Here is a 26,289-nt window from a genome sequence, read left to right as displayed (position 1 = left end):
TATTATATATTAGATATCTATAATAATATTATTATTTTCGTTGTTGGACAAAGGTTTAATCATGTTCAGTCAGTTCATCTGAGCCTTAATAGACTCACAAAAATATCAATATCAGCCTTGCAAGCACCTTGGATGGCAGCAAAAATAAATGAGGTTATCATGGACACACAGAGGAGTCTCCTCACACTGAGGAAATGCATCTCCAGCACTGGAAAAATCTTTATTTTTATCAGAGATTTGCCTGCTCATCCCATATCCCAAATGGAGCTCTGAATTGCTTGAAGGGAAAAATAAAAAATAAAAATCTTCCTATTCACTTGCAAAAAGCTGCTGCTTATTATATCCCTTCTGGTTTGCTGCCCCTAATATAGACATAGCTAAAAATCTTCCCAGATCTATTTTGAGGCCTGTCTGAGCATAAATATTTCGTTGATGACAAAAAAGTGGCTTGTTGGTATATTTGAGAGTCTTCAAGAGCTAAATTGGGATTGGATGGGAGCCAGGATTGTGCATTGGGGAAGACAGTTTGTACAATGTGTAGCAGGGAGGGCAAGGAGGAAATATGGCAGGTTTGAAAAAAAGCCAAAAAATCAAAAAACAACAAAAAAAACCTGAGGTGGAAACAAGGAAAATGCTACTGAAGATGGTGATTGAAATCAGAGTAATGGGAATAAAAAACAGGTTTGATATATGAAGCATAGGAAGAAATAAAAATGGGTTACTTTTAGCAGCAGAGGTGCTTATTTGTGTCACAGTTGTCTTGAAATCTGGGTGTAGAATTCAGAGTTGAGAGGAAATCAAGAGAAGCTCCACAAAGATAATTCTGTGGGAGGAAACAGGAGGTCACTGCAGCAAATCCTGTGCAGGCCAATATTGGCAGTTCTGGATGAAACAAAGCCCAAGAAATCCATCCTTGAGGGCTCCAAGGCTCTCCTGACTTTGAGAGGAGCTGATGCATCAAAGGGAATTGGAGATCACGGCCCTGTCACTTGGGGATCCTCACCAAAAAAAGCCAAAACCCCAAAAAAGCCTTGGAAGCTGCAGAGACAGGATCAGCTGCGCTTTTTGGTCCAGACTGGGATGGCACAGGGAATCACTGATGTGCCAGGGGAGGCTTTAAACACTGACGGGTTAAAAAGGAGTAAAAAAGCACAACTGGTGATGGCTGAACTTCATTAATTTCAGCCCAAGTGCCTAAGACGCTGTGGAAATTTCACTCCTGCTTGTTGCAGGAGTGGCTGAGGATGAGGAGGTCTGGCTGAGGAGTAACACAATAGTAGCTGCTGGGTGGTAAATTTCTGCACACCCTTTCTGAGTGGGGGCCTGCTCCTCCACCCTCCTTGGTGCAGATTTTAGGGACATCCCAGCACCCCTGGGGAGGAGGGCAGAGGAATTCCCAGCTCTTACCTGAATAATGCTGGAAGGAAGATGTTTGGTTGATGTGAAATTCATGAAAGTGCCCAAAATTGGCTGTACAGGAGCAGGTAATGAGCCCCTTTTGGAACCACTCTCAAAGCTGGTTGAGTCTTCTTGAGCATGAAACCTGATGAAAACTGAAACAGAAAATATTTCATCTCTAATTCTCAAATCAGGCCTTGACTTTCTGGTGAGATGTGGGAGAGATGATCCTTGCTGAGACATCAAGAACTGATTACTAAATTACTTTTTATTCATAACTGATTAGAATGAACACAGTCTATATCTGAAGGCCTGTAGACAGAGAATTAAACTCACCTTGGAGCTCCAGCCTTGGCTTTCCCTATTCTCTGTCTCCTGGCCCATCCTAGACCTAAAGCTCTGCCACCAGACGGGTGAAAAGTGAAAAAAATTCTCTTCTTGTTCCATCAATGTTTTCAAATCCTCCCAGCACTTGAAAGAAAAGGCTCTAAAGAGCTCCTAAGGGTCAGATTGGGCTGTTTTTGTGCAACAGCAGTGTCACAATAACTTGAGGTAAGCACCTGGCCCACAAAACCACTTTTCAGGAGTTTGGTTGTGATGCTGAAATTTAGGCACTGAGGCATCCAGAGGAAATGATGTTGGTGGGAAACATTAGGAGAGTTCAGGACATGGTGAAATATTAAATTACACAATTTTTCTAAACTTTTCAGTGTTCATATCTGTGCCAGGCTGAGGAAGAGATCCCAAACCCTTCCAGATTCACTTTGTCCTGCAGACAGCAGCTCCCTTTGGGGAACCAGACGCCTCTGTGGAAGGAAGAGCTGAACTCCAGTGACTCCTTTGGGTTTGGCTCCTTGCAATTCTGACCTGAGGCTAATGCCCCATTATTCCAGCAGTGGCTGCTTGCTTGCTGTCATTTCAGGCACCCCTCAGTGCCAAGCAGCCCTCAGTATTTACCCACCTGAGCCTTATCAGAGCCTGCTCTCTGTAACCCGGATCCCTGGGCCATTATGGAGATTTGGTGGCTGCTCTCAGTTGACACACTCATTCTCTAAAGACAACATCCCAAATGAGTCTATTAGGGCTGGGAGCTGCTGAGCAGGCTGAGATCAGAGTGTTTGCACTTCGAATTTGCTCAATTGGGCCCTTTCCATTATTGAGGCTGGGTGCCTCCTGCTCCCCGCCCTTGTTCCCTGCATTAACTCTCTATTACCTTGTTTGTTCAATGCCAGCTTATGAATGTCAATTTGTTCTCCAATTAGCTCTGCCTTATTGACTGCCCTCAGACTGCCCAGCTAAGCTTTCTGAAGTGCCTATCACTATCAAAGTGATTTGTTTAATTTTTTAAAGGGATATAACTTTAATGCGTCCTTTTATTCTGCTGTTATCTTGGTTGCCCCTATCTGGAGTCCGTTTATGGAGTGGGGTTTGTTCTAATAGCTTCATATCTGTGTTAATATTTCGTGACAGTTTATGTACTTAACTCGTGTGGGAGACACATTAATTCTCCTCTCCTGGCTGTGATGGACTGGCAGGAACCTGTGAGAGGAACACAAATTTCCCAGAGGTCTGGAGGGTAAATGCAGATGGGGTTTGTGGGAGGAAAATTAAGAAATTAATTTGCTTGAGCACCTCATTCCCTCTGCCATGTACAGGAGAGATTTTCCTCTGTGGGACTCAGCAATATCCTGGTTTTCCTAGTACATCAGTGTTGGTGGAGAAGGCATTATGGAATATCCTGAGCTGGAAGAGACCCACAAAGATCCTCCAGACCAAATCCTGATCCTGCACAGACACCCCAACAATCCCATCCTGGGGTTGACTGGTTGTATTTGAGATAAAAGAAACATCTCAGGTGTTAGTTTTTTGGAGTTTCTAAATTTTTTTTCCCATGTATCTCCATAAAAGTGAAGTCTCAAAGCCTTTCCTCTCATTCCTGAGTTCTTTTTTAGCAGCACAGGGAACATCTCAATGGGAATCAGGATCCAGGTGATTCCTGACTCTTCTCCAGACTATCTGCTCTGGACATCTCTGGGAATTCTCTAGGAGCAGGGCTAGGTTTAAATTCCCTGTGTTGGTGTTTATTGGGAATTATCTGTCACGGCAGAGACAATAACACACAGCACAAATGGTTTATTTTTCATTCTTCCCTCTGAACTTCAAACACCCTCAACATCTTTGCCTGCCTTGGGTCTCCTGCTCCCAATCAGGAAAGGTTCCTTTTTATTTAGAGAAAAACTCCTGGAGAGATGACACTGGGAACATTTTATGCTGAGCTTTCATGGCTGTGCAGACCTTTTAGCTGTCAGTTTTAAAGTCTGGATGGAAAAAAAGAAAAATGAAAAGAATAAAGAGGAAAAGAAAAAACGAGGAGATAAAATAGGAGAAGAAAGAAAGAAAGAAAAGGGGGAAAAGGAAAAATCCTTTTTTTTTTTTTTTTTCTAGCGCTTTTGGGGGAGGGAGGAAATTCAGTTTTTCCATCTGTTTTAGACTTGATTCATGACACCCAAAGGAACTGGACCCAGATCTTGTAGGGACACAAGGTGTGACACTGCAGGTGCTGAAGCTCTTTGAGAGACTTCCCTGACCCCTGATCCCAAGGGAATGTGGAGTTCTGAGGGATCCCCAACTGCTGCCCACAACTGCTGGGATTCCAGCCTGGCAAAATACAGAAATTAAATCAAACTTCAGATTTTCCTGCTCTTTTATTCCCTCTTTTCCACAGCAGCTTCTCTTCATGTTTTCCCACCAATTTTTTAACACTACTCCCCAAATCCATGAATAATTGGGTTCATTGGCTCCCCAAGCACCCCAAATATTGCTGTCACTTCTTGGTTTGGACATTCCAGTTCTGTTCTGATGGATTAGATCAGTGCTGCTGAGCAAGGAAACACAAATCCAGCTTTAATTTTCATCAAATATTTTCCATGATATGGCAATTGAATCCACTGTCTGAAAATAACATTTCTCAGCCAACAAAATTTTTTTCGCAAGCAATCCACCTCAAAAAAAGTTATTTGGATTTGCTGAAGAAATAAAATTGGGCCAAAAGCAGAGAGAACCTAGGAAGGGAGACAAGGAATGGTTGTGTGAGGGGTTTGCTGCTTTTTTCTGCCTGAGACAGGTGGGTTTGGGCATCAGAGCAGTGTCAATAAATGGCTTTTGCAGTTATCTAAATGCTTTGGCTCTGCTTGGGCGTTTAATCTCTTGTAAAAGCTGTTTATTGCTCTCAGTGCTGCTCTGTGAGGGCACAAATGCCACAATTAGGCCTCTCAGAGACTTCCCAAAACACAACTGATTAAAGGTCAAGCAGAAAAAATTGAAATGCTGCTCTCCTTTAATGAAGAGAGCATAAAACTCCTGCACAAAGCTCAGAATCAGTCCCAAATCTGGGTGGGAGGATGGAGGGGATGTGGATCCTGGGGAGGGTGAGGGCACTGGGGCTGTGTTTGGTTTCCAGGTAACAAATTGCCACCACCAAAGGTGTTCCTAAAAGTCCATTTGAGTTCTCTCTTCCCCGGGCAGATTGTTAACCCCAAGGTGCTGTAAAATGTAAGCGGCATTTAGAGGTGGCATCACAAAGAAGGGGCAATCAAAGCTCATTAACACCGGAGTTTATAATTGCAGATTGCTGTAATTTGTGGTGGATTCGGGATTTATTTCAAGGGTGTTATTTCTGCTGTTGGGGGCTAATGAGTGGTGGGAGAAATTTATGTAAGTTTAGGCATTTCTTCTTCTTTAGCAACCACTTGACACCAAATGAGGACTTCAGCTTTTGGTTTGTGATCAGAACAAGCACCCCAATAAATATTACACTAAATTTAGCTGGGGGTTACCCAGACCTTTCTAGGTCCTGTTTTTAGTCCCTCCTCTTGCAAGGAAAGGAATCATAAAATCATGGAATCATTAAGGTTGGAAAAGACCTGTAAGATCATCAAACCATTGCCCCCACAGAACCATGTCCCCCGGTGCCACATCCACAGGTTTTTTGAGCATTTCAGGGATGGTGACTGCACCACTGCCCTGGGCAGTCTGTGCCAGTGCTTTACAGCCCTTTCCATGAGAAAATCTGTCCTAATATCCACCCTGAGCCTGCCCTGGCCCAGCCTGCGGCTGTTCAGGGAGTTTTGCAGAGCCACAAGGTCCCTCCTGAACCTCCTTTTCTCCATGCTGAGCCCCTTCCCACTCCCTCAGCTGCTCCTCAAAGATTTGTGCTCCAAACCCTTCCTGAGGATTTGTTTGTTTTAATTAAAAACACGTGGAGGATGAGAATGAGGCATCTTCCTTCAGGGTTTTGCGTGGAGGAGGAGAAGAGAGGAAGGAAAAGAGAATCTAGCAGCGGACAAATATTGGGATTGTGACCACCAGCCATGTGTTCACAGCACACAGCAACTATTTAAAACATAAAGACAAGTTTCAGGGAATTTTTGTACTGATTTCAGTGCCTGATATTTATATTTGTATAAATCACAAAGGCAGGTGATGCCCAGAGGAGGATGGGCCTGTCCTTTGGATCAGAACTTCCTGCTCATCTCTTTAGTGAAAGGAACTCATTTGGCTCCTTGATTTCTCTTTTTTTTTTTTTTTTTTTTTTTTTGCATAATAAATACTTTCTTAAAAAATAATTTCTTAATAAATAATCTCTTGTTACCATTTTTTGTTGTGTCTAGGGGTGCATCCAAACTCAGGAGTGTTTGAGCTCAGCCCTGAGCTCATTTGCTTTCATGCAGCATTTGGCTGATAAAAGGCAGGGCACAAGTTCTTACCCTAAACCAGGGAAGTGTCCTAACCTTCCACAGAGGTGACAGCTGAGTTAGTCCAAGATTTAAGGAAATTCATAATTAGGGATTTTAATTTACTTCATAGGATCTTTGAGAGGGGTGAATTTAGGTAAAGAATTGGGAGGTGTGCAATTAGGCCTTGCTGCTTGTTATGAACAAAAACTCGGTTAATATTTTTTTTATGAGAAAAAGTTTCAAAAAGGCAGCCAGACCACTGGCTCTGCCTAAGTTCTGTGTGTTTTGTTATTGTAATCACGGGTCGTTGTCGTTAATGGTTGTTTTTGTATTAGTAAAAGCCCTGGCTGGGGCGAGGTAATGGCCCTTCTCCTGGGTGGGGACCTTGCCCGAGGCTAAGTTGTACCTTTCCCAGAATAGTGAAGACACCTGAGAAGGTGGGGGGGGTTATGCAAAGTGACTCGCAAGACCAGAATGCTTTGTGGGACCCCCATCTCCAAACTCATGGAGAAACCCCAAAAACAACGAGCCACCTAAGAGTTGAGAGACTAGAGTGATGTCTGGACGTGAGGAACCGAGTGCTGAGCCTGCAGAGACGCGGAACACCTTCAGACCCTCTCGCCCTGACCATGGGAGTTGACCCCGGAGCTGAGACCAGGCCGACTGAGTGGGAGAAACTAACATCTGACACCATCTTATGGGATCAGGAGACCCGAAAAAGGCTCCCAAGAAGAGGATCTGATCCCCAGCTCTGCCCCTGGTGGACAGAGCTGCGCATATCCTCCTCCTCTGAGTCGCCCTGGGAGACGACGGACGCTGCAGACCCGTCGAGCCGCCCGATCCTGAGCTGATCACTTTTTAATAAAGGCATTACACAGGAGAAGAAGTCTCCTGGCCCTGTTTATTTCAGCTGGGGGCTCTCGTCCGGAATAGCCACGCCGCAAGAGGACTCAGGACTGGCCATCTTGGATCTTCAGAGGACAGCTGGCTACCAGGACCAGAGGGACCGGCTCAGGACAGCGACGCAGAGGAGCACCGGAGCACCGGACTGGTGAGAAACTCGGTGGCGGGAGCGGGAGACGTGCGCATGTGTGTGTGAGTGAGACGAGGGCCGGCAGCCGGACCTTCGAAGCGAGAGTGGACCCCTTAGTACTGCGGTTCTGTTTTTTCGCGAGAAAAGCGGCCAGGAACAGGGGGACGCGAGTGGAATTAGTGTGAGTGAGTCGTCTCCCAAGGGGGAATAAAGGGCCCCCCCACTCCGGGCGTGCGGAGTGAATTACTGTGTATGAGTGGCACGCACCCCAAAGTCCTGACAAAGCGAGGTCAGGCACTTTTGTAAGTCTCGAGAAGGATTCGAGTAAGATTTGTCAGTCCCGAGAAGGATTCGGGTGGTTCACAAGCCCTGCAGGCAAAGTAAGTCCTGACGAAGGGAGGTCAGGCACTTTTGTAAGTCTCGAGAAGGATTCGAGTAAGATTTGTCAGTCCCGAGAAGGATTCGGGTGGTTCACAAGCCCTGCAGGCAAAGTAAGTCCTGACGAAGGGAGGTCAGGCACTTTTGTAAGTCTCGAGAAGGATTCGAGTAAGATTTGTCAGTCCCGAGAAGGATTCGGGTGGTTCACAAGCCCTGCAGGCAAAGTAAGTCCTGACAAAGGAGTCAGGCACAAACCCCAGCGAAAGAGGCTGCGGTTTGCTTTTAAGTCCTGATACGGTGAAGCCTAAAAATTGGCAGGTTAGGCAAACTAAAAATCAGGCAGTTGTTTCTCCTGACTGAGGGTGTCAGGCACGACCCGGATTCTTGGCCGTGGCTTCGTGTGTTTAAGTCCCGATAGATGTAAGACCTGACGCTGGGAAGTTGGGCAATCAAGAGATTGGGCAGTTGTTTCAGTATAAAGTCCTGAGCATCAGGCAGTAAATTTGAAGTTCAGTGGAGGAGGCTGGAGCTCCTCAAGGAAGGTTTTTTTTGAAATTCCCGGTCAGTAGAGGCACCTTCGGGATATTTTTTATTGAGACTTGAAAAATGGGATGTTGTAGTAGTAAAAAGACCGGCAAGAGACTGGGGTATATACATCCCAATAGTCCCTTAGGAGAACTGTTAGTAAAATGGGATTCTATAGAGGCCACGGAGGGATTAGATAAAGTGAAAATGATCCATTATTGTATGGAAGCGTGGCCAGAATTAGAGTTGCAAGGAGGATGGCCTTGGTGTGAGACAAAGGATAAGTGGATGTGCCAACAATTAAATAATTATCTGACAGCTCGAGGGGATACTGATCCTGAGCAATTATTGTATGTGGCTTGCTGGTTAAAGAGTGCTGTTGGAGATGAAGGGGTGCAAATTTGTAAGGTACAGAGGAAGAAAGAGGGGAATGAAGGAGGGGATGATAGAACTAGTAGAATTCGAATTTTTGAGTAGATACAGGAGCAGATAAGTCCTGTCTCAACAAAGTACTAAGAAGTATAGTATAGTATAGTATAGTATGGTATGGTATGGTATGGTATGGTATAGTATAGTATAGTGAAAAACATCTGAAGTTAGAAAAAAACAGCTAGGTAGAAAGGATATCCAATAGCACCAAAACTGGCCAGTAATACTTAACTTGTAATAAGTGATGTGAAAGTAAAACGTACCTTATTGTTGTCTTGTTGTGTGCGTGAGAGTGAGTCACAAGCAAAGTCAGCCTCAACTTCCCGGGCAGGTGGGAAGGGGGCAGTGGAAGTGTGTGTGTGACCTGCAAACCAGGCTTGTGTCCCCCAGGCGGGTGGGGGCTGTGGCCAAGAGTGTGTGTGACCTGCAAACCAGACTAGTGCTCCTCAGGTGTGAGGGAGCCGTAGCTGTGAGAGTGTGAGTGACACGCAGACAGCCTCACAGGTGAATGTGCACCAGAGGCAACCAGAGCCAGGGCCCTTCCAGGAGGCCCAGAGATGCTGAGACCTGTGGGCCAACCCCAAGGTGAGGGGAGCCACAGTGATTTTCTAGCAATAATGATCCAGTTTGTGTCTTGAGGGTGTGAAGGAATGTGTGAGAATAAATATAGGCAAATTAGAATAGAGGTAATGTAGATTGTGCATTATAAGTTTTACCACATCTCCTTAGAGGGAAGTGTATTGTGTAGAAGAATGGCGTAAGAAAAAAAAAAGAAAAAAAAATTCAAGTGTAAGGGGTTAAAAGAAGTATTTAAGCTGTAAGTGAAAGTGAGAAACAGAAGCAAGAGATAAATAGATAAGATCTTGAAAAATAGAACAGAAAAACCAGTGAATTAAATACACAGAAAAATAGGGGAATAAAAATACTTTGGGAGTTGAGTTAGCTGAGAAATACAACTCCTTGCAAAATACAGAGTATGTAGAAGTTGATGAGAGAAACATGCAAGCTATGGAAAAAGAGAAATTAACCAATAACATTAAACAGAGAAAACTGAGTTTTGATAAAATCATTAAGTTGCAGACCATTAATGCCTGTGTTTGAAAGCCCGTTTCAGGTACTCTTCATTACTAATTCGACTGTGCAGACCAAAAGAAAAAGGTTGGACTCACATCACTCTCACCTCCTGGCATTGGACCAGGATTCAACACCAGTTTTTTTTTTTCCCCTCTGGCATTCTAGCATTGGATCGGACTCCACCCCTTTGTCCTTCTGGCATTGGGCCAGAGTCCCAGTTTTTCCCTCTGGCATTGGACCATAATCCACATCACTCTCACCCCCCGGCGCTGGACAAGATTCATCTGCTTCACAAGTTAATTCACCTGAGTATACTGTGATTTAAAGATGACTCTCAGAAGGAAGAGTCAAAAAGACTGAACTGTGTGGAAAAAAAAAATGGTATCAGAGTTCTAATATTGCTTAAAATGTTTTAAGACTGTTCTGTGTAAACTATGTTGGTAAAAAGTTTAAGACTGTAAATAAGTAATTCTAGTTAATTCTCCAATTTATTTCTAAAGAGTCCAGGTTAATCCTCTACAGAACACTCCCCTGGGAGGGGAAACCAAAATTGGTAGGGAACAGACCAAGAGAGGTTTAACCAGAGAAACGGGTAGAAGGGACTCTAAAGAGCTTGGAAGCTTTTCCTCAGTAAAGTTCCCCAAGAGGCAAGGCCGGGTGGGCAGGCTGTGTGAGATGACCCATACCGGACTCTTGGGAAGGGTAGTGCTGATGGCTCTGATTGCTGGTGGTGCTCTGGGCAGCCCAGCTGAGCCGTGCAATGAATGCTACCAACCCCTCTGTGAGGAGGAAGTGAGCTCCTTGTCGAGAGTCCACATAAGTTCTAACCCTGATTGTGTTAACCTCTCCCAATTGGTCTTTTATCAAAAAAATAAGAGAGTGTATTGGATAATATACAATACTGCCACTTTTAGGCAGCCACTCCTAGGAGAGTGCCCTATAGGGGAAGCCTGGTTGTGCTTTGAATGGGATGCTGCTGAAACAAGCTCAGCAGATCTAGTAAAAAGCAAAGAAATGGTGAAAATAGTAAGAAAAAATTGTTTGTTACAAGTATTTATATGGGTATACTGGAAAAGAGATAAACTCCTTTAGGAACACATTTCAGGGGAGCCTTAAACCCCTAGATTTGATCTTGTCTGGCAGCTGCACCGCTAGAGTGATAAAACCAATTTTCTTGTTGCCCAAAGAAACTGGATCAAGTTTGGGAGTTCCTATATATAATGATTTGGGAGAAATTAAACAGAACAGGCACAGTGAAATAGAAATTGAGAAAATCCAAAATTGTAAAAGCCAAATTCAGATCCCAATATCTATGTTAAACAAAATTATTCGGCTCCAGGCAGTATTAAAAATAAAGAATTCAATTATTAAGAACATTTCAAACGAAATAAAAAGGTTAGCATGTGTAAATAATGAAGATCAGACTTCTACACTTGATCCCAGTGGGTGGGAGAACCTGGAGATTTTCAAAAAGGATGTGGGTAAAGGTAGTTTTTCTCGCTGTGTGTGCACTTGGAGGATTGCTATTTTTACTATGCTTATTTATCTGTTTCAGTAAAATAGTGTTTGCCGTGAAGACAAACCTGAAGAAACCAAAAAAAGTAACAAGGTTAAGTAACCGTGATTACCAAAGTGCACAAGAGATTTATAGTAGATTCAAAACAAAACTCGAGAGTTGATGCGAGCTTAGAGTTTAAGCTCGATCAAAGAAAAAGAGGGGGGACTGTTATGAACAAAAACTCGGTTAATATTTTTTTTATGAGAAAAAGTTTCAAAAAGGCAGCCAGACCACTGGCTCTGCCTAAGTTCTGTGTGTTTTGTTATTGTAATCACGGGTCGTTGTCGTTAATGGTTGTTTTTGTATTAGTAAAAGCCCTGGCTGGGGCGAGGTAATGGCCCTTCTCCTGGGTGGGGACCTTGCCCGAGGCTAAGTTGTACCTTTCCCAGAATAGTGAAGACACCTGAGAAGGTGGGGGGGGTTATGCAAAGTGACTCGCAAGACCAGAATGCTTTGTGGGACCCCCATCTCCAAACTCATGGAGAAACCCCAAAAACAACGAGCCACCTAAGAGTTGAGAGACTAGAGTGATGTCTGGACGTGAGGAACCGAGTGCTGAGCCTGCAGAGACGCGGAACACCTTCAGACCCTCTCGCCCTGACCATGGAGTTGACCCCGGAGCTGAGACCAGGCCGACTGAGTGGGAGAAACTAACATCTGACACCATCTTATGGGATCAGGAGACCCGAAAAAGGCTCCCAAGAAGAGGATCTGATCCCCAGCTCTGCCCCTGGTGGACAGAGCTGCGCATATCCTCCTCCTCTGAGTCGCCCTGGGAGACGACGGACGCTGCAGACCCGTCGAGCCGCCCGATCCTGAGCTGATCACTTTTTAATAAAGGCATTACACAGGAGAAGAAGTCTCCTGGCCCTGTTTATTTCACTGCTGATGGGAAACAAAAGGAAAAAATGATGGAAAACAGCTTAGATTTTTAACTGTTGTTCCATTCTTTAGCTCCAAGAGCTGCTTTAACGTAGCCTGATTGCTGAAGTAAATTAAACTCCTAATCACATTGACCCAATTATCATCCAGAACATTCTGTTCCCTTCCTCTGAGGTTTGGAACTTGCGACTTCGCAGCTCTCTCCAGTTGTGACAGTGGTGTCACAGTCACTGATGCCACTTGATCTGCCCTGGCCTGGTTTTTCCCTCTCTGTTCCCTCATCCCTGAGAACTCCTGGCTGGAGAGTTGGACTGTCCCACAAACCTTGTCCTGAAGTTAAAAACTTCAGGAGTTTTAACTTAACTCCTACTTAAGTAAGAGTTTTTTTCACAGCGACGCTCGACTCATGGGGAATGAAGGGACCTCCCCAAAACAGAGGAGAGAAAAGAGAGAGGAGGGAAAAGAGACTCTAGCAGTGGAAAAATATTGAGACTGTGATCACCAACCACATGTTCAGGGCACACAACAACTATTTAAAATAAAAAGACAAGTTTCAGCCTTGGAAGAAGTCAGAGGGATGAGTTGGGGCTACCTGAGCATCCTGGAGGCTTCCAGAGCATCAGAAATTCTGCCTTCAGTGTCTGCAACAATATTTGCTGTAGAAAAAGTGTGGCAAAACCTAAAAATCCCAGCCCAGCAGCATCTGTGCACTCCCAGCCAAGATGCCTGAGGAGACCCTGCGATTGCTTTAATTTTTATTGTTTTTCTGCACATTGACGACATTAAAAGATGTGCAAGTTTTATTTTTTGACTGCACTCATCGTTCACAAACCAAAATAAAAATGCAAACCCTCCAATTTAAGTCCTTCAGCCAAAAATATGTCGATTTGCAAAGCAAAAAATAGCAGCCCCTGCTATCCTTGACAGCTGCAGTTTGGCTGATTTTAGGAGATATCCCGAAAGGTGAGCTTGCAAGGATGTCATATCTGACTCTTATCTTTGAATCCCATATACTTATGTTTATTAAAATCAATATAATCCATTAGCCTACTTTGTTTCCATTTTTAATAATCTATTGATATATTGCCTGGGCTTTTATGGGACTAAACAAATTTCCTCTTTATGTGCCCTGTAATAGCCGGAGGTCAGGCTGCTTGAGAGCAGTTGCTGTATATAAATGTTTATTTACTGCCTGACTACTGATTGAGAACATATCTGGTCCACAGGCTTCAGATGGCTTTTAAACTAGAGATTTATGGCTTACTTCCTGTTTTCCAGACACAGTACACCATTTTTAAATAAAGTAATGAATGCAAGGTATTGTGAAAATAATAGCCAGGGATTGCCCCAAACTCCACGTTTGGGAGCAGGGCCTGTCGGGCCCTCTGTTATTTCATCATTCATTTGTTTTCTATTGGGGTGGGTTTTAGGGACATTAAACACTCTTCTGGTGCAGTTTCCTTTGTGCCCAGGGTGTCTTTGTAGTCTGGAGCAGCTCAAGTGCCCCCTTCAGCCTCTCCATGGCCAGGCTGGGAATCTGAAGGGAAGAGCCTTGCCACAGTTTGCCCATCCATTTTATTTTAGGGGGGGGTCACTTTCTAGCAGATTCTTTTCTGTTAACCCCAAGTTTAGCAAAGCGTTTACAGTTAGGATGGGTTTTACACAAGCCCACGTCCCTCCTTTGTGTGGTTCCTTGCTGATTTTTGCTTCTAGCTGAGAGCACTTTACAGAAAATGCTCATTTTTAAGTCTCTAAAAGTAATTTTGACATTGGTTTGTTCTGTTTCTGTGCTTCTTGGACACCACATTTCATGACATGTCAATTAACCATGTTTGAGAGGCTTTTGTTCTCCAAAAGTGTGATTATCTACCCAGAAAAATCTTTTGTCCCTGCTGTGACAAGACAAGGAAATCACATTTTTCATCATGTTATTGTGATAAAAGCGCTCACTCATAAAATATCTCAAATTGGTGATGGCAGACAAGTGGCTCAGTTCACAGTTGTGACAATGGGATCCCTGTCAGCAGAAGTTTGCATAAGTTCCTGGTCTCAGGGTTAGAATTTCAGCTCCAAATCACAATTTCATACAATAAAATTGGCCATTATTTAGGACATCCCTGCCCCACTGGGATTATTCCACTCATAATTCCTGAGAGCCCAAATTCCTTGGCAGAGAATAGGGTGTGAGTACAAGAGCAACAAACTGGAATTTCCCCCTGGAGATGGGCTCGTTCATTTATTTGTTTTTGCAATTTTCATTGAACACCGCTCCCCTCTGGCCACAATAGGGTTCAAAATAACCATTTTTAAGGATATTTTGATTTTTTACAGAAACCTGTTGGTTTAAAAGTCCAACTCCACCTTGCAGGAGGTGAGAATTTCAAAGGGCCACTGAGGGTTGGTGGCCATAACCTGCTCTGCCTCATTTAGAGGCACCCTGGGCCCTGCTCACCCTAGGAGGGGAAATTTGTATGATTTCAGTGCCTGATATTTGTATTTATATAAATTATATTTATATTTATGCCATATTTATGTCTGTGTATGCCTTTAGGCCCAGACTGGGCCTTGCTCGGTGATTTTGGCATCTCCTCAAAGGACAAAGTTGGTGGCAAAGGAACTGAGCCACAGAGTGTGCCAATTCCAATTTGTGCATCTTATGCTGGCCACATCTCTAGATGCTTTTTCAGTAATTTCAGTGATATTATTGTGATTTTGCATCCTGAAAAAGGTGTTGTGCATCCCTCTAGCTCTGAGACTCTGTTTATGCCCAGACTGGGCCTTGCTCAGTGATTTTGGCTTCCCCTCAAGGGACAAAGTTGGTGGCACAGGGACTCAGCTGCACAGATGTTCTAGCTCCAATTTGGGTGTCTTATATTCACCCTGGCCACACATAAATTTATATTTATGTCATATATATGTCTATAGGCGGCTTTAGGCCCAGCCTTGCTTGGTTTTTTTGATGTCTCCTTTAGGGACAAAGTTGGTGGCCCAGGGACTGAGCCCCACACAGTGTGCCGACTCCAATTTGGATCTCTCATACTCATGCTAATTTCTAGATGCTTTTTCAGTGATTCCAGTGATGTTATTGTGATTTTGCAACCTGAAAAAGGTGTTGTGCATCCCTCCAGCTCTAAGGGCAGAGCTCTAGGCTGCGTCCTTAGGCCCAGGGTGATTTCACCCAGCTGGAAACCCACCAAAATAAAGATGATTTGTAACACTAAACCAGCCCAGCTACATTTGGGCTTTGGAGTGTTGCACAGGGTGTTGTTTTAAATAGGAATAAAGCAGTGGCCTCTCCTTGCTGAGTGCCCTGCCTGCTGAGGAGCAGATCCCCTGGGTTTCATGGCTGTGTGTGATTCCCAGTGCTGATCTCTGGCCCCTAGATGATGCTGTTCATCTGTCAGCATCCAAGAGTGCCTCTGACAACAACTGCAGTATTTTGAGGATGCTGCAGGGTGGCAGGAGTTCAGTCAAAACCACCAATTACATTTTGTCCTGCGAGGAAATGAGAGTGAAGAGAGGTGGCTGTGAAAGTGCCACGTTGGAGTGGCCCTGACACACAAATATAGGCCCTTTGAGGGAGTTTTATGTGTATTTTTAACCTTTTATCCCATTAAAATGAGTCCTAATGAGGGCAACACAGAGCATGGTGTGTGCCTGGGGAACACAGAGCTCCTGCTCTTTAAAATGTGTCCCAAAAGCCTGAACTCCCTGGTCCCTTGATTGATCATTGCATGTCCAATATCAGCATTTTCTACAATTAATAGGTGTCTTTAGGGATTTGTTTGGCACCAATAAACAGGCATCAGGGAGGGGCTCAGTGACTCTCACAAAGTGTTCCAGGAGCATTCCCAGCCTGTTCCTACCTGGGACACTCCATGTTTCCCCATGATCTGTGTTCCCTTTGGACTCTGAAGCATGGAGCCTGTTTTTGTGGGTGTTCATGAGATGCTCTGGGGCTTTCCCCTCATTCTCACATCCACAGCTTGATTCCACACCCCTTCCATTCAAGTGGAGAGTGACAGATTTTAAAGGGAACTCACTGATGCCACAGCTACTTAACAGGATTTTCCAAAGCACTTTTTTGTCTAATTCCCATTGATTTTACATGAGGGAATTGGCTTCCACTTCCAGGACACGATTCTTGATCATTCCTTTGTTTTTACAACACCCACAACATCAGCAAACTCAATTTTGCTGAAGGGATGGTCCAAGGGAATTTGAAAAATTCTTGCATTATTTTTTAATGGAGACCTGCAAAAATTTGGGAATTTGCCTTCTGGAACGATAGTCAAAATTTAGGGCTTGACTCAAGTACTCAACTACTCCCACTAAGAGGGGCTTGTTCTGTCCATGGTCAAGCTGATCTGTGGTGGAACTGAAGGAATTTTAAGTCCACCCCAGGTGGACTTGGCTGAGAGAATTTCCTGACTCTCTGCTCACTCCCCTTCCATGTGCTCCAAGCTGTCAAACTTCTCCCCTTTGTTTGGATGTCAATGATTTCCTTGATGACAAGATAATCCAAACGACCTCTTTATTGCCCTGTAAAATCAAGGTAGGGGAGGAGCACACCCAGGGATTTTGGGCTGTTCCAGAGCTCTGGCAGCAGATTTTGAAGTCTCTTTCTCCTCCCTCTCCTCATTTTTGGGAAGGGTCTGGTACTGTGGGTGCTGGAATAAAAACTCTCCAGCAAGTGCAATGTGTAAATTTTGAAAGAAAAAAAAAAAAAAAAGAAAATATTAAACATGTGGTTTGTGTTTCAAAACCCGGAAAATATTATGAAAGCAATAAACCATCCCTGCTGCAGGGTCTGTGCCTCGGTGAGTACACACACTCAGATTTGGTTACGTGTCACTCTCCAGCCCCATTCCAGGAGAATGGGCTGGCTGAGGGGCAGCAGGGCTGGGTGTCCCTAAAGGAGCCTGTGCCACCCCAGGGGAGGTGACAAACACCTTGGAGCTTGTGCTGGGCTTCCATAGCTGTTCCAGCACTGGGGAGCTTCATGCCAGGGTGGTGAATGAACATTGAGGGGGCAGAGGTGTCCTCTGAGCTCATCATTAGCAATGGCCATGTTGTTTCCTCCTGGGAATTAGACATTTTGGCCCATTTATCCACCCAGTGGCCTGAGGGATGGAAAACAGCCTGGAATCATGGAATCCTGGGATGGTTTGGGTTGGAAGGGGCCTTAAAGCTCGCCTGTTCCACCCCTTCTCCAACCTGGCCTTGGAGGAGGAATTGTGGAGCATCAAGGAAAGGTTCAGGAAGAAATAATTCCCTCCCAAGCTTCCCAGCAGGCTTTGGAATTAGCTGAGGACATTGGCAATGGGATTCCTGTGCTGTTGTGGCTTCAGGTTCAATCCAAGCTCCAGTTAAACAAATCATTGTTTGGGGAGCATGGACACTTCATTTTTTTAATAGCCTGTGACCTGCAATAGAATTTAGGTTGGGTGTTAATGACCAAAGGTTTTGCAAGTAATTAAATTTGTGGCAAGAGCTGTCCCTGAGAGGCTGGGAGTGTTCCTGAGAACAGGCTGGTGCCTGTGTGGTGCTGGAGTCTTAAACTTGAGTAGGAAAGCTGTGAGGAACAGGGATGGGGCTGAGACTCATCAGTCCAGTCCTTTAATCTACATCATGAGTTACACACACTGCTGAGGTTGTTTCATGAATTTAGTAACAAATTGTTATGAAATTATGAATAAAACTCTCTGGGTTTTTTTCCTTTGGGCAAATTAAATGACATGAGTACAAATGAGATGAGATGTAGCTCGCATCACAGCAAACGGTTTCATTTTCAGGTTGGGGGTTTCAGGTTGGGAATCTCATGTGTAAATTATCCATTAAGTTACTCACACTTTACAAAAGGAGGGCATGGACCATGTGTATATTGTAGGCCACTCCTAAAATGTGAATATGTGCATCATTTTAGGATCTGTGCACAATTCATAGAGAATCTTGTTGTCCTGCAACTATTCTGCTTTCTGTGAAATTATTCTCCTCTCTACCCAAGCTTTTGTGCCATCCTTCAGGAACCAGAGAGGCCACAGCATTTTCCTTCCGTTATTGTGAACACCGTTCAAAAGGAGAGAAAATAAAATAAAATAAAATAAAATAAAATAAAATAAAATAAAATAAAATAAAATAAAATAAAATAAAATAAAATAAAATAAAATCAACTTTAAGTTCTGTCCAACATCTCAGCTCCTGGCAGAGTCCTACACAGGATCTTTGTTGGTTGAGGCTCTGCTGAATTACCTGAGCCGTGCTTTGAGTAGGAGTTATTAAATTCATTGTTTGATCTTCTTAGCAGGCTTTCCTCCAACAGTGAGCACTCACTTTTTAAAAAAAGGAGGGTTTGCATCTGTTCTTGTGCCCTGGCAGGTGGCTGTGCCCTGCCACCCCTCCCAATGGGCAGGAAGGACACTGGGACTTACGCTGGGCTGTGAGAAGCCCCCAGCAAGAACAGACACAATAAAGCTGCAAAATAAGAAGAAAATATTGTATTTAAATTTATTTTTTTTAGCCAGAAGAAGGGATGGGGGAAGGCTGTAAATACACAAACTGTGCATTTACAACGCTTTGTGCTGCAGCTTTGCACGGGAGGTTACCTACTGTGCACTGTGTCTTTAAAACACTAATGGGCCCACTGAAAAAAAGAAAAAAACACCAAAAAAACCCCGACAAACCCATGACAGTCCACCAGCAACTAGCACACTAACAGGTTCTCATCTGACACCAGTAGGGAACCAAAGATATTTTATTATTTGGAAACTCCATATAGGGAAAGCCAGCCTTGAATCTGTCATTACTCCAAGAACCACACCTCCCCTGGGAGTTAATTATTTTCTTAAAATGCAACTTGTACTGTTAGTTTAAAACATTCCAACTGTGTTCGCACTCTTTAAATCTTCTGTAAACCTTAGAGTTTAAATCACTTGCAGATAAGAGTAATTCTATTAGAAAAAAAAGAGTTGGTGGAAGGGGAAAGAGAGGGAAATAAAAGGGCATTGATAGAAGCGTCCTTTGGGTGCCCATTGCCCTGTCACCTTTAGAACTTGGCAGGAGCTGCAGCCCACAGTAACTTTATAGGTCCTGGCACAGAATGAAACAAAATAGGTGCATGCCACATTTTCCTTCCAAAAAAACGCCAGGCAGAGACTTACCCCCTTTGTGAGGGGCTGAGTATGGCAGAGATTAAAAAAAAATAAATAAATAAATTAATGCTTAGTGAGGCTGACAGGTCAGAGCCTTTGCTGGGCTTGTATTTTGAAAGAAGGCATTGGGCAAAGGGCTGTGTCTGGCTGGGATCAGGTTTGGGAGCAGAGGTGTTTAAATACGGGGCGCTGCTGCGATGCTGGAGCACCTCAGCTCCTCTTGCTTTGGCTCCTTTCGCTGCTTTCATGGGAATTCTGGGGCATTACAAGGAGAAAAAAAGAAAAACAATAAAATAAAAGAGCTAGTTGGTGTGGGTTTGCCACGAGTGAGGCAGGGAAGGAAGAGGGTGATGTGTCATTTTTGGAACTGTCTGGGCAATCCTTCGTATGCTGCGCTGGCCACGCTCCGAGGATTGAGGGGAACTCAGCGGTTCCAGAGCTTGGCTTCTTTTGCTCCTTCGTGCCCTGCCCAGTCCCTCTTTCTCCCTGTAATTTGTTTGGGCTGAAAATCAGCATCCCAAATTCTTTAAGGGCTGTTTCTCTTTCATTTTGTGACCAGTTTGCTTTTACAGGAGTGAGCTGGGGTTTCACTCGGGGCCTGTGCCAAGCACCCCACAGCTGTGGGAGCTCTTTGGGAAGGGAGAAGATTTGGGAAGGACAAAGAACTCGTCCCTGATGATGCTGTGTGACACTGGCTGTGACATTGAGGACATCTCTTTGTGGGGATGCTCAGAGACCCTGCTGGGGGACAGACACAAGTGGTGAAAATCCCGTGCCTTCTGAGAGTGTTGTTGTCACCCATTAAATAATAAAATCTGTTCTTTTGTAAAGCAAATCCCACCCTCCCCTCCAAAATCATTCTGGATTTTTATATTGGAAATACCCTAAAATTAGATTTGTCACCCAGCCTTTCACTCAGTCCAAGGGCGTGGAAAAATGGAACCCCAATTCTCACTCAATGTGATTTCTGCAGGTGAGAGCATTGCAGAGGCATCTTCTCCCCTCAGCTTTATAGGAGTTCATGGAAATTCTTGCCCATAGATTCAATCAGAACACATCAAGGGATGTCTTCTAAAGTATTTTTTTGACTCTCTCTGGTTCTCTTCAAGCAAATAAAGCACTTCTTACAAAAGGAATCCAACATAAAGCCCAGAGCACTCTTTACAGAGATGACTATCAGAGGAGGAAACACTTCTGATTATGTTTTTAGGCAGAATAAACCTGTATAAAGGACACATTTCCCCTTAAAGCTGAACTGTGTGTAATGAGACACAGGAGCCCACTGAAAATAATGAGCTGTTAAAGAAATAAACAGTTAAAATAATAACAAAAGGCTAAACAGCTTTGGAAAGACCAAAAAAAGAGAGCCAAATGTGATCTAAAGACAGAGTTCCTTGCTTACAGAGAGAAAGGTGATCTGCTTGAAGTGCACAAACTTGAGAAGCCCTGGGTAATGTTGCTGCTGTTTGCACAGTTTACCCAGACAGGCTAAAATATCCTATTAATAATAATAATTTGCATTCAGACCTTGGAAATACTTGGCAAAGGCAAAATCTCTCTTTGAAAGCTCCCTAGGAATGAAAGTGATTCCCTCAGGCTGATGCTCAGCCCTGTCTGTGCTCCCCAAGGGACTGATGGCACAAGGAAAAACAGCCTTGAGTTTGCTTCAGGTTGGATTTTAGGGAAAAAATTCTTCACTTTAAGAGTGGTTAAACACTGGAAAAGCCTCCCCAGGAAAGTGCTGGAGTCACCATCCCTGGGATTGCTCAAAAAATGTGTGGAGAGAGCTCCCCACTGGATGCTGCCTGCTCCTTTCTTCTCACACAGTAAAAATTTGCCCACTGGCATTAATTCCCATCCCAGATTCAAGGGAATTTCTCATCCTGCTGGAGCATAAAACAAGCAGTAATTAGTTTTAATGTATTTAAAGCCTCTTCAACAGAGAAGGAAAAAAAATCTCATATCCTTGGTTCTCCTTGGTGGGACTAAGCCTCATTAAGGTCCTTGAAGTTGGAAAAAAAAAAAAACAGAGAGAAAAAGAAATGTGATTTTTATGAGGGTGAGACTTCTTTTTCTGCTTTATTTTTACCCATTTTTCTCATTTTTCTCTTTTTGGGGAGCATTTTGGTCCCTCTGAGTGTTCTCCCTTCAGAGCGCAGAGCAGAGCTGGGGGTGATTTGCAGAGCAGAGACATCACAACAGTGAGCGAGCATCAGGGATTTGTCCTGGGGGATGGTGGAGGGAAGATTTGAGGGGGAAAATATGGATAAAAAGCCTTGTGAAGGTGGGGGAAAAGTGGGAGAAAAGTCTTGTGGAGTTGGGAGAAAAGATGGATAAAAAGCCTTGTGGAGTTTGGGGAAAAGATGAATAAAAAGCCTCGTGGAGTTGGGGGAAAAGATGGATATAAAACCTTGTGGAGTTAGGGGGGAAAAAAAAGGAAAAAAACCTTGTGGAGTTGGGGGAAAAGATGGGGAAAAGCCTTGTGGAGTTGGGAGAAAAGATGAATAAAAAACCCTTTGGAGCTGGGGGAAAAGGTGGATAAAAACCTTGTGGAATTGGGGGGAAAAAAGGGGAGAAACCCTTGTGGGGTTATTGAGTTTTGTCAATATTTTTAAGGTTTTTTTCACACAAAACAAGGCACTTTTCTCTGCTTGCTGGGGCCATGTGTTCTCACACTCGAGAGAAGAGACAACAGGGCTGGCAGAGTTTAGGACTTGGCCAACATTGCCAGAGCCTTTCTGAGGAGGTGAGGCATCCAGGGAAGCCCAGGCTGTGCCAGCTTTCCTTGGCCATGTCTGCAGAAACCTTAAATTCTATTTTTCACCTTGCATTTGCTTGTTTTTGTTTCTTTCCCCCTCCTGGTTCCCTTCCAGGACTGCTGAGTGTACGAGGATGCAAGCAAAGGGACATTCTCTGTTGCCCAAATTGTGTCAGTTGGAAAGCTTTAAAAGTTAATATTTACATGAAATGATCTCCAATCCATCTTGCTCGATGCCTGTTTGTTTAACATATTTAGGTGATGGCTGCATTTGTTTTTTTTAAACTATTTGCACGTTAAAGTACTTAAATTCTAACAAACCCCATCTTTCTCCAAGCCCTTATCAGAGTTGTTAAAGATTTTTTCATTAGTTCTATAATTGCACCTTTTAAAAACATGTTTGGGTATTTCTCATTTCAGGATGAAAGAAAGGCAACATTTTAACATAAAAGTCCTTTAGAGTGTGGAGAAAATCAAACTTTTTTTTGCTGAATTTGAGGTCTTTTGATGAGTTTCACAAAAAAACATCTTTCAGATGCTCCTGGAAGTGTGGGGAAATTAAATTCCAGAGGTGGGGTCTTCAACCTGCAGAGATCAGTGCAGAATCAGGGGTTTTACCAATGCACCAAAGCCAAGGGTGTCCCCTGTGGGTTTGATGAGCAAATTCTGAATTCCTGGGGAGCTCTGCAGGTCTGAGTGTGCTTCATTTTGGGGAAATTCTGAAGGCCCAACGTGCTGAATTTTGGGGAAGTCTGCAGGTCTGAATATCCTGAATTCCAGGAGGGCTCTGCAGGTCTGATTTTGTTGAACTTTTGGGGGATTTTTGAAGGTCTGATGTGCTGAATTTTTGGAGAGTCTGCAGGTCTGAATATCCTGAATTCCCAGGGAGCTTTGCAGGTGTGAGTGTGCTGAATTTTGGGAGAATTCTGAAAGTCTGATTTTGCTGAATTTTGGGGAATTTTGAAGGTCTGATTTTGCTGAATTTTTGGGGAGCCCTGCAGGTCTGATTTTGCTGAATTTTTGGGGAGCCCTGCAGGTCTGATTTTGCTGAATTCCTGGGGGTCTGTGCAGGACTGAATTTGTTAAATTCCTGGGGAGCTCTGCAGGTCTGAGAGTGCAGAATTTTGTGGAAGCTCTGAAGATCTGAGCTGGCTCCATGAGTTTCCCCCCTCAAGGGAAGCGAGAGGTTTTCAGCACTGGCTGAGAAGGAAGAGCAGCACTGCATGAAATAACTTTCTAATCAGAATTCCCTCCTCCCTCAAACTCTGTTTGGACAGACAGTTAATTTATCTCTGTTTAACTGCGGAATCAATCCATCCATCAAAGCTCCAAGAGCTAATTAGCTGGAGTCAGGGCAGCTGGGCTGGGATGTGGAATACTTTAGGAAGCTGCAGCAGGGATTCAGGGAATATTTCCCCTAAATGCTGCCCAGGAGGCTCAGGCACCCAGAACCTGCTGGTTTGGGTAATTCTGATCCACAGGATCCCTGAGGAAATCCCTGCTGGCACACCAGGGTGGATGAGCATTCCTGTGGGTGGGAAAGCAGCTGTGGGGTTGGAGGTTGAACCCAAAATGTCGTGGGCATTGCCCTCACCCAGCTCTGACAAAACTGGGATAATCTTTGGGGTGATGATGGATTCATTTCTTGGGATTCAGCCTCTGGAGTGATTCCTGCCCCTGGTGCATCACTCTCCCATTAATTAACCCATTTTCCCTTCCTGCAGTCAGTGCCACCCCTGGGCCTTGTTTTACACCCAGCGGCCACAATGATTAAATTTGGTGTCCTTTAAATGCAGATAAAGGGCTGGATGCTCCCCTTGCCCTGCCCCAAGCCAGCCTGCAGCCCCTGCTTTCCCCACACATGTTCCACGTTAGCCCTTTTCATTGAGTATGAATCCATAAAAATCCATGTGGAACAGAGGGTACCCAGTGCAGCCCTGTCTGCCTGACTCCTTCCCATTCTAATTGGGCAGCAAAGCTGTTTAATAGAGTCTGTGGAGTCTGTTTAACTGCATTCTGCCAGAACAATGCTCTATTCATGTTCTCAACAGAACTCTAGTGATTGCACTAATATCTTTAAACTAGAAAACAAGTCTTAATTGGAACAGATGCTGCAAATACCAATGCAAATGGCCAGCTCTGGTGTGATCAAAACCAGGCCCAGCCCATTGATTTGTTTTTAATAGCAGCTTTCATTTTTTATTAGTGTACACAAACCTCACTAACACTATACAAAAAGTCAGTAACAATATTCTGAAAAATCATCTTGTTTAAAGCAGACTCAGCCCTGCATTGTTTCTGGCAAGGTGCTGGTAAAGAGTTTCCGTCCTGTTTTGGCAGATCACGTTACTCAAACACTCCTCTCCACTTTCTTCCCTTCTAGGCTTTGAATAATCCGGGTGATTTTTGGAGAAAGCTGTTGCTGTTACATGTAATAATCTGTTTAGATATTCACTCACATTACAAACAGGCATTCAGCTTAGATTAGGACAAATAAATTCCCCAATCCTGCTAAGTATGTGTGTGTGAGACAGGGATTTGCTTGCTTTTGGAACCTGCTCTAGCAGAACCCGGCCCTGGACTTTTTTTATTTTTATTTTTGTGGCCTGGGGAAGTCAGAGATATAAAGAATACAATGCTTTTTATGCTAAGAATAAAACTGTAGTGTGATTTTTCTGGAACAAATCGGTTTTGTTTTAAGGATGTGTGAGATATTTGATAGCAGCAAGAATATCAAAACCACTCAAGGCAGAGAGAAATTTATTATGGCACACCTGGCACTCAGGATTAGTTTATTGGTCTGGGTAGGCAAATATTCCCTCAGTAGCTGCTACTTGGAATTGGAAAATATTTATATATTTATATTTATGTGTATAGACAGATATTTGAGGCTGACTGCAGGGATTAGATGCTGTTTCAGTCAAAATCAAGAGGAATTGCAGGCAAAAAAAGAACAGGAGATGGTTCTGGGCCTGTTTTCAAATCTGTGGGCTCGTGTTGGCTTTTATTTGGAGAATTTGCCCTCATTGAGGCTTTGCAAGAGAATGAAGAGGATTTTGGGGCACTGGGGTGTGTTCTGGGGTGCCTGGGGAGGCACAGCTGGAGGATGTGGGAGAATGGCAAAGGAGAGCTGGGGTGATGCCTTGGGGGTTATTTTGAGCTTTTCCATTTTTCATCTCATTGTAATCCTGTAGTTCTTTCGTGTAGAACTCTGAATTCCATAGAGAATGGGAGCTGCTGCTCCCCCATTTTGGGCAGACACAACAATTCCTCTCTAGGCCTGACTCGCTGATTTGGGCCTGTGAAAGCTGGAGCCACTTTTGGGGTGAATTTGGTGACAATTTGGTGACCTCAGATACAGGTGGAGGCACCTTTTATATGTTCAACTAGGCAGCTGACAGCTGAATTCTGATCCAAAAACAGGGAGCAGCAATGTTTTGTGGATATTTAATTAAAACAGCAGCCTCTCAGTGGAGGGATAGCTGCCACAGTTGCCTTCAGCAGTTGCTTGGTACTTTCTCTTTAAGTGGCTCATGACATTTTTTTAGTTTTGGAATTAAACTTCTTTCTCAATATTTCTCAGTCTTCAGACTTCTGGGCTGATTGTGCAATTGCTCTTCTGGTTTTAATGATCTTTGTTTGGTAGGACAGAATTTCAGCTGCTACCTAAACATCTCAGAAAAAATTTCAACAGAACAATTCAACGTCAGAGTTTGAAAATGTGTGAGGGAAAACCTTCGGTGTCTGCCCAGAGCCAAACTGAAGAATTAATAAGCAGGAACTTTATATAAAGGAATTTTTGGTGGCTCCCACAATCCTCTGATTACACCATGATTTTACCTAATGAAGTTCCCAACTGCTCATGATTTTTTCAGTCAGGTGCATTTGCTCCTGCCCTCATCCATCTGCATTAGGAGCATTCCCAGTTTCCATAGTAACTGACCAATTTAACATATCTGGCCTTACAGTACCTTACAGTGAAACACTCTGGCCATTTTACAAATGTGCAGCCAGAGGTGAGGGGGGGAACAAAGTGATTTGCCTGGGGTTACAGAGTTCATCTGCAGCTGAATGGGGTAAGAACATTGGATTTTCCAGAGTTCCAGGGAAATGCTGGAGCTGCCAGGCTGCCCGTTCCCAGGGAGGCGTTTCGCTGGATCACATCAGCTGAAGGTTGTGTCCCAAGTGTTCCTTTTCTCAGCCTTGCAAAAAAAGAGACTTTGCAGAAATGAGGAGCTCGGGGTTGGAGCTGGGTGAGTAATGAAACCAGAAATCAAAACTTGCAAGTAATGTATTCAGCAGAAATGCCAGCCACATTCCTGGGATAAATAACTCCCGATGAATAATTCAGCCGGCATCATCACTAC

This window comes from Melospiza georgiana, chromosome 22 (genome assembly GCF_028018845.1).
Source record: "Melospiza georgiana isolate bMelGeo1 chromosome 22, bMelGeo1.pri, whole genome shotgun sequence".
Lineage (NCBI taxonomy): Eukaryota > Metazoa > Chordata > Aves > Passeriformes > Passerellidae > Melospiza > Melospiza georgiana.
Note: the sequence above shows the minus strand (reverse complement) of the source record.